This window comes from Callithrix jacchus, chromosome 16 (genome assembly GCF_049354715.1).
Source record: "Callithrix jacchus isolate 240 chromosome 16, calJac240_pri, whole genome shotgun sequence".
In the NCBI taxonomy this organism is placed as follows: domain Eukaryota; kingdom Metazoa; phylum Chordata; class Mammalia; order Primates; family Cebidae; genus Callithrix; species Callithrix jacchus.
The window spans coordinates 23,231,573-23,241,215 of record NC_133517.1 but is presented as its reverse complement, the minus strand read 5'-3'; the positions used below and the strand labels follow the sequence as shown (position 1 = coordinate 23,241,215).

Sequence of the window (9,643 nt, the reverse complement as noted above, 5' to 3'; positions counted from 1 at the left end):
GGTTAAGGGGTGAGAGTGGGGGTGGCGGCATGAAAGCAGGGAAGCAAAGAACCTTTAGATAAAATGGCTTTAGGTGACACGGGAAGGGAGGGTTTGAAATGAGGAAAATGAAAAAGACAATGACACCCACTAGCCACATGTCTGGACAGTGGCGGCTGCCCTCAAGCTTGAATTGTGATTTATAGTTCAGATGGAAGAGATCTAGTGTAATGAAGCCCGCAGCAGGGAAAATCCGACAATACCTATGAGGTTAGGCAGATAAGGAATTGTTAAAGGGACAACATTGTTAGATCTATTGCATCCATCAAAGATGAAATCGTTTGAGAGACCAGAACATTTAACACAAAGATGAATTCCTAATGCTTACACTTTATAGCACTGGAAATACACTGGATCAAATTGGCAAGTAAAGGAAGCTTGTTAAATGGGCTTTGGAATAAAAAGCGTTCTTGAAAGGGGAAAAATCCATAATTACTTAAAGTATGAAGTTAAGGGGTCAAGACAACTTAAAATTGGCTTTTAATTATTAAAATAAATAGAAGGCTACTATTTAATTTGCGGTAATATACTGTCGGTTTTTTTCCCCCTACATCGTTGGTAATATGTAAAACATCGAAGAAATTTCATCTTAAAAAATTTGAATCTGTGTTATAATGGGCTTAAGTTTATTTTTTCGCCTTATTCATGGACCAGAAATTTCCATTTTGTTATTTTTGTAGCTGACAAAAGACTGTTCCTGGTTTATGAGAAGACAGTTGTATAGTGGCAAATACTGAATTCATATCTAGGTCCTGAAAGGAATAATTATTAAATTGGGGTGAGAATGGGGAGAAAGTGATTTTAGGATTTTTAAAAATAATTGTTATGTGTAGATTTATAAATTACTTGAAGATTTAAAGAACTTCAGAGAGATTCAAGTTAAAGTTATAAATTGTCGTTTGTTTTTTTGAGACAGGGGCTTGCTCTGTCACCCAGGCTGAAGTGCAGTGGCTGCCTCAAACTCCCAGGATCAGGCATTCGTTCTGCCTCAGCCTCCCAAGTAATTAGGACTGCAGGCACACCTGTGCACTGCCACCTCAAACTCCCAGGATCAGGCATTCCTTCTGCCACAGCCTCCCAAGTAATTAGGACTGCAGGCACACCACTACACCTGGCTAATTTTTTGTTGTTGTTGTTGTTCTCTCTATATTGCCCAGGCTGGTCTCCAAATCTGGGCTCAAGAGATCCTCCCACCTTGGCCTCCCAAAATGCTGGGTTTACAGGCGTGAGCTGCCTCTCCTGGCCTTAAGTTTTTTATAGTTCAGATTTTTCATGTTACAACATATTTTTAATATGTTAAATTGTAGGTATCAAACTGAAGAAATGGAGTGTGTTGTGTGTATGTATGTATTTTCCTTCTCCAAAATAGTAACATAAGTAAGCATATTTTAATGGAAAGCCTACTGGAATGAGAGTCTCAGATCCTAGGTTTAAATCCCAGTTCTGTTGTTACACTGTAGTATTAACCAAGTCCCTGGGCCTTGAGATCTCTGTAAAATTAGGGTATTGAACTTAATGATTGTATGGTCACCTCTCCTCTAATGTGCCATGAATGTGAATGCACTGTCCTGTTAACTCATGCATTGACTATTCCTACCACTCAGCAGCAGCATCTTTAGAGGGCCTATAGCACTCTAAATGGTCCTTGCCATTTCTGGAGGTAGGGATTACTTGATGTGTGTGCCAACTGTACCAGGGTTGTCTATTCCAAATTTTGCCAATTTTTACATTTTTGCCCCCTCTATATACTCAGTAGAAGCTTTTTATGAGGAATGTGACTATCTAGGCAGGGCCTAGGTGCCAGAGTACTTTATTTACTTGAGATGTATAAGGCATTTTCCCCCCACATTTCATAAAGTTACATTGAGTCCCCGGCAAAGCAAAATCTCAGTAATCTCATGGTAGCTAATTCCTGGTGAACTTTGTTCCCTTGCAGTTTATCTACATCACCACCCAAACATAAATTGATAGGGATAACTCATTTTGTCTTTGCAGAAAGTATGTCTTGCAGGAAGATGGTATCCCCAAATATGTATTGTCCTTGAAAACCGTTAGAGGCTTATCTTTTCCTCTACAATATTGAGACTGGGGCCAGGCCCACTTTGGTCTGAGTAATTTATGTACCCAGAAAGCAGGGTGGAAAAGCAAACTGGAAAGGCCTGATTTAGTCATCTCTTGTCTAAAGATTGTGAGTGGGTAAGTGTTGGATGGTGGACATACAGAGGTCATTTTGTAGGTGGTGTTATAACCCTTTTAAATACCCACCTGTCTATATTCATTCTTCCCCTAAATATTTATTGAGCATACAGTTGAAGAGAGATGGACAGTAAACAGGAAAATACATAGTATGTCAGACTTTTAATCTTTTTTGTTTGAAAATCATTGTATTGGGATGTGAGTAGATTTCAGAGTATTGCCATTCAAAATTAATTCAGCTACCTTTTAACATAATGACCAATTATAAATAGATTTTCTATAAACTGTACTCATGAAATTGCAGCTTGTCATGTATTCTTTAAACTTTTTTGCTAAAAAGTATAACTTTTATGAAACATCGTCTAGATTAGGGTAGATTTTACTTTATTAAAACAGAATCCATTCTCAAAGACACTGTATCAAGGAACTTTTATTTTCACAGAAAGAAAAATAAACCTTTAAAGGGATGCAGAGTTAATACAAAACATTTTTTCAAATTATCTTATGTCAGACTTTATTTTGAAGTAAAGAATGGTTTAAAAAGAAAGTGTCACCCCCCCCCCCCCCCCCCACACACACACACACACTGTTACAACTGATGTGAAGCCCACAGGCCCAAGAACAGCTCCAGGTTGCCCTCTTTTGGTACTTGCCCTACTACAGCTCTGCAGAGAGAGGGAGTCTAGCCTGATCCATTCCTGCTCTTGAGAATCCTGACTTAAAAATAGTCTGGCCATCTGCTGGCAGATGAGACAACAGCTGAGCTATTTTTGGTTTAAAAGAATTTAGGATTGTTGTGGGATTGGGCTTGAAGGTAGCATTGTTTGTCTGTTAGGGAGGGTGAAGTTGGGACATATTCCAGTAAGGCCTCTAAGGTTTAGGAGTTTCTTTTATGTTAGTGTTGTGACTGGTTCAACTTATGCTTTCTGACATCGAATATCTATGAAGATACTCTGCAAATGTTAGGATGAAAGAGTTGAAGGTTGGAAACTGGCACTGATATAAAATAAGAGTGAAAGAGGTGAAGAGGTGACCAGAAGAAAGTTTTAAAGGGAAGGGAGGCATATACTGGCAGTGGTTAAGGGTGGTTTTCCAGGAGGAATATGGGAAAATAATGGAGATAAAATTGTTAGGGAAGTAATTTTTGCATCAGACAGGGTATAAATTTATATTATTCATCATATTATAAAGTGATCCTGCTGACTTAGTTTTTTTATATAGGAGTCTATTACCTATAATTATAGTTTCATCCAGAAATATAGTATTGAGACTCAAACTTTTCAGAACTTGCTTCCTTCTGCCCTTTTATTTTGGTTGGTGGTGTTATGAAAAGGGATATGTGGGTGGAGGGGAAATTACTTGAATGCTTTGGGCCCTGGTTTTATGCTGCTTTTGGTAACTTAATTTTCATCACTTTTCACCATTTGTGAAAAAATGATTTATCCCCAAACAATATCCTGCCATCAGTGAACACCGTAATTATAATTTAAATCCATTAACAAATCTTTGTTTAAACTTTCTTTGATATCTAAAGTGAAAGATATTTTCAATAAGCCAGGCTACCTGAATTTTTGAGATGGGTAGAAGAAAACAGTGTAATTAGTGACATAACTGAAAGATTGATCCTATTTGCATTTGTTCTTTTCTTTCACATTTCAGATTTGTTTTTAGGACACTTGCTCCAGGATAGTGTTGAATAAAATAAATGTTGTAGAGTACAAGTTCTTAGAGAAGCTCTTTGAAGAAAGTAAGTTTGGGTTAAAAAAAAAAAAAAGTTTGGATCACAGTGTATATTTCCATCTTGGAAATTTATAATGCACATGAACATAGTTAAGATTCTGAAAAGTCCTCCAAGAAAGACACCTGCTCAATTTTGTCTAATGAAGTTTTTTCTGAATTTATGTGATCCTCTTTCATTGGCTATTAACTCAGTTAACTCCCCTAGGACACATTGTTCCTTGGAACTTACTTTCGGACACTGGGGAAAGAAAGGCAGGTACAGTAACCCTAACTATTGGTGAGACCATCTTCCAGAAGAGGTTTGAGGAAAGCAGTACACAAACCTGCATTTCCCTAAACACAGGTCTGGGGAAAGCAGTAGATGTGTTGATAGTGTGGGAAGGAGAAGAAAGTCTGAAATGAGGATTTGAAATGATCAAGATCAGAGGACTGTTTGTTGTCTTTCTTTCCAACCCCATCTAGGGGCAGGTAGCTCATTTGTGTCTCCTGGTAGGGTTTAACTTACAGAGAAAATTGTGAATGGAAAATAATTTGGGGAAATATTTGTGATAATATTCCTCACATAATGGAGGAAGGATATTTGAAAAGGAAAAATATACATGAGTAAATTATTATTGCCATTCCAAACTAGGTATATATTTCAATCAGGTGATATTCGTTGAACTCCTATGTGCTAGATTCGACTTCAGTGGTGGGTGTACAACAGTGAACTAAACATGCTTTCATAGAACATACATTCTAGTGGGGTGAGGGTGATAGTAACAAACTTATCTTCAGATTGTTATCTGAAGAAATAGTTTAGAAGGTTAAAGGGAAAAGAGTGGGGGTGCTGCTTTAGATAGAGTTGTCAGGAAAGTCCTATCTGTGAAATGACATTTGAGCAGAGAAGTGACACAAGTGAAGGAGTTAGTCTTTCAGATGCTTGGATGAAATAGAAACAGGAAACAGCCAGTTGGATGTGTGCTTGGTTTGTTTGAGGATGCTAGGAGGCTTGTGTGGCTGGGAGAGAGAGAAAGGGAAAGGTAGGAGGGGAGGGCAGATTTGGGATTTTAGTGTCAGTATGTTTATATTTTTAAAGGTTCTCTGTGGCCAGTGACTGTGGGGACTTAGACTAGGTTGGTGGTAGTGGAAAGGGTGCTAATTGTGTGCATTTGGAATTATGTTTTGGAGTTCACAGGATTTGCTGATGTGTTGATTGACAGAGGGACTGGCATCCAGTCTCGTAGCCAGAGCTTCAGGGTAGAGGAAGATGGCATTCACCTCAATGGAGGACACTAGGATAGAAAAAGCCTTTGGGAAATATGTTTTTATATAGTAAAAATTTTCATCTTGCCTTTTATATGTATTTAGAATGTTTTAATGATAGAATTTTCTGATGATATAATAGGACATTTTCTACTGAGAATGACAAAATAATTTCCATTTTTTCTCGTCAGGTTTTTTGCTGGGAGGTTTTTTACTAAAGAAATGAGCCTTTTACTTGTCTGGTTCTTTTCCTGTAATAGGAACTTTGTGGATGTAATTAGTGAAGGATCTTGGGGTAAAATTGAGATCCTCAATTTAGGGCCTTTAGGTGAGCCCTAAATCCAATGACTAGTGTCCTTGTAAGGAAGAGGCAGGGACACAGTCACATACAAAGGAAAAAGGCCATGTGAAAATGGAGACAGAGATCAGAGTTACTGCTGCCACAGGCTATGGAATGCCAGAAGTAGGAAGAGGCAAGGAGGTATTCTTCTCTGGAACCTTTGGATATAGCATAGCTCTTCTGTGACCTTGATTTTAGATTTTGGGCCACCAGAACTGTCAGAGGAAATTTCTGTTGGTTTAAGCCACCAAATTTATGGTAATTTGTTAAGGCGACTTTAGGAAATGAGTGCAAGTTCCCTTTTATTCTAACTTTTCAGACCCATTTTGATTTCTTTCTCCACTTGCAGAGTCTACTATACATATGTTTACATAGTCAAATGCTGTCTGGCTCATCTCTGACTGCTTCATGAATCTTGAAAGCAGTTATTCTGAGGCTTTAGTGTGTTATAAGTAGAGGCTCTTGAAAAGCTCCTTTAAAGAAAAGGTCTGGGCTCAACTATTTAAAAGTTTTGTGTTTGCTTTTGATATTTTGTTTTACTTAGACTTAATATAACTAAATTTGTTTATATAACCTATGTCATCTTTTCATTCAGAAAAGGCTTTGAAAATCTTTAAAATATTTTATATTACCACTGTCAGTGTCTTTAGAAAACTCCATGTGGAGCTATTAATTTTTCTTAACAAAAATGTATACTTTGAGACTTTTGTTTTGAGACGAAGTCTTGCTCTGTCACCCAGGCTGGAGTGCAGTGGTGCAATCTCGGCTTACTGCAGCCTCTGCCCTTCAGCTTCCAGTGATTTTCCTGCCTTAGCCTCCTGGGTAGCTGGGATTACAGACATATGCCAACACGCCTGGCTAATTTTTATATTTTTAGTAGAGACAGGGTTTTGAACATGTTGGCCAGCCTGGTCTCAAACTCCTGACCTCAGGTAGTCTGCCCACCTGGGCCTCCTAAAGTGCTAGGATTACAGACGTGAGCTACTCTGTCCAGCTGAGACATCACTTAGTCAGCTGTTTAAAAACCCTCACCGGGCACGGTGGCTCAAGCCTGTAATCCCAGCACTTTGGGAGGCCAAGGCAGGTGGATCACGAGGTCAAGAGATTGAGACCGTCCTGGTCAACAAGGTGAAACCCTGTCTCTACTAAAAATACAAAAATTAGCTGGGCATGGTGGCGTGCGCCTGTAGTCCCAGCTACTCAGGAGGCTGAGGCAGGAGAATTGCTTGAACCCAGGAGGCGGAGGTTGTCATGAGCCAAGATTGCGCCATTGCACTCCAGCCTGGGTAACAAGAGCGAAACTGTGTCTCAAAAAAAAAAAAAAACAACCCTCATCTATCAGAACTTTGCTGAGAAATGAAATAATAAAAATATAAGCAGACAAAGTAAATATCATGAAGGCCAAGCACTTTATACAGACGAGACTCTCTATGGCTTTTACTCAATGTACTTTTATAATTCCCGTAAGTTTGATAATTTTTTTAAATAAAAGAATCCTTCAAATCATTTTCAAAAGTGCAACTACAACAACAAAAATTTACTATGATACTCCTAGCTGAAGATAACCACTGTTAACTTTTTGAAAAATAACTTTCTGATGATTTACATACTATTTACTTTTTTGGGGGTATAATGATTTTTAGTAAACTTAATGAATTATGCAGCCATCAGCATAAATCCAATTTTAGAATATTACCATTACCTCAGTAACATCCCTGGTGCTCTCATTGTCATCTCTAGCTTCAGGCATTCACTAATCTATTTTCTGTCTTTAGAGTTGCCTGTTCTAGACATTTCATGAAATTCAGTTAATACACCGGTGGTCTTTAGTTTCTGGTTTTTTTTCAGTATGTTTTTGAGGTTCATTCATGAAGCTTGTAGCCATACTTCATTTCCTGTTATTGAAGAATAGCATTCCATTGTTTGTATAGCCTATATTTTGCTTATCCATTTACCAATTGATGGATATTTGGATTGAATGAATAATACTGCCGTGAATATTTGTATATAAGTTTTTGGATGTAAACTTTTATTTCTTGGTTGACAAACTAGGAAAGGAATTGGTGGGCCACATGATAAATTTATGTTTAACCTTTTAAGAAACTACTCAATTCTTTTCCAAAGTTCCTGCACCATTTTACATACCCACCAGCAGTGTATGAGGTTTCTCATTTCTTCAAATTCTCACCATTTGTTATTGCCTGTGTTTTTAATTTTAGCCATCCTAGTTATGATGAAGTGTTATTTCATTGAAACACTGTTAACTTTTTGAAGTACAGTACTTTATTGAAAATGCTTGGAATCAGAAATGTTTTTTATTTTGGGTTTTTTTGGATTTTGGAATATTTGCATATACTTAATGAAATATCTTGGGGATGAGATTGAGGTCTAAACATAGAATTCACCTATGTTTCACATATACCTTGTACTCATAGTCTGAAGGTAATTTTATGCACTAGTCTTTTTTTTTTTTTTTCCAGACAGAGTTTTGCTCTTGTTGCTCAGGCTACAGTGCAATGGTGTGATCTCAGCTCTCTGCAACCTCTGCCTCCCAGATTCAAGTGATTCTTCTGCCTCAACCTCCCGAGTAGCTGGGATTACAGGCATGTGCCACTATGCCTGGCTAATTTTGTATTTTTAGTAGAGACGGGGTTTTACCGTGTTGGCCAGGCTGGTTTCAAACTCCTGACCTCAGGTGATCCACCTGCCTTGGCCCCTTAAAATTCTGGAATTACAGGTGTGAGCCACCACACCCGGCCTTATGCACTGTTCTTAATGTTGTGCATGAAACACATTTTGACTGTGACCTATCACATGAGATCAGATGTAGATTTTTTTTTTTTGAGAGGGATTCTCGCTCTGTCACCAGGCCAGAGTGCAGCAGCACGACATTGGTTCACTGCAACCTCTGCCTCCTGGGTTCAAGCAATTCTGCCTCAGCCTCCCTAGAAGCTGGGACTACAGGTGTGCACCGCCACCCCCAGCTAATTTTTGTATTTTTAGTAGAGACGAGGTTTCACCATGTTTGCCAGGATGGTCTCGATCTCTTGACTTCGTAATCTGCCCACCTTGTCCTCCCAAAGTGCTGAAAGTACAAGCATGAGCCACCACACCCAGCCAAGAAGTGGAATTTTTCACTTCTGACTTCATGTCAGTTCTCAAAAAGTTTCAGATTTTGGAACATTTCAGATTAGGAATGCTCAACCTGTATTTTTTTTTAGACTTCATTCTACACACACATACACGAGAGCATGGACGGACAAGCATATATATTCTTGAAAAAATTGAGCAGCCAAGCGTGGTGGCTCACACCTGTAATCCCAGCACTTTACGAGTTCAAGGCAGATCACTTGAGCCCAGGAGTTTGGTACCAACCTGGGTAATATGGTGAAACCCTGTGTCTACAAAAAATACCAAAAAAAATTACCTGGGTGTGGTGGTGTGCACCAGCTATTTGGGAGGCTGAGGTGGCCCAGGAAGTTGAGGCTGCAGTGAGCTGTGATCACACCACTTCACTCCAGCCTGGGTGACAAAGTGAGAGTCTGTCTCAAAAAAACAAAAAAAGAGCTATTTAATTTTTAAGACAATAGTAGGAGGAAAAAGAATAGCTAGTGTTTATTGAGTGTTTACTGTATGCCAGGTTTTGTGCCAATTAAATACTTAAATGACTTTATCTCAGTTAGTCCTCAGAACAACCTGTGCTTAGGTTCTATTATTACATGCATTTTGCAAATGAAGGAAATAAGTTTGTGTTTGGCAGATTTGGAATATGACCTTAGAGCCTACATAGTCATCTTGGGAGCTGTGTCGCACACTGCTTTTTGGCTTAATGTGACAGTTCTGTTCTGCACCCTCAATTACAGTGCTATATGTTTATAAGCAACAATACAAAAAAAAAAGAAGGGTGACTGCAGAAAGAAAGGCACCGTCAAGAAGAGAAAAAGGGCCATGTACTGAATAGACATAGAAACACGTAACAGTAATATAGGAAAATATTGCTATGTACATTTCAGTGAATCTCCAGGGTAAATGTTCATGTGTTCATCATGGGATCCCCAAAGGTGTCATGTACAATATAATTTT

The 9,643-nt window shown here is 38.6% G+C and overlaps 1 protein-coding gene across 6 annotated transcripts in view; it reads left to right on the top strand.

Annotated features, from left to right (window-relative positions):
• Positions 1-9,643, top strand: part of ARFGEF1 (ARF guanine nucleotide exchange factor 1) — a 167,653-nt gene that overhangs the window by 1,210 nt on the left and 156,800 nt on the right. The window lies entirely within an intron of this gene.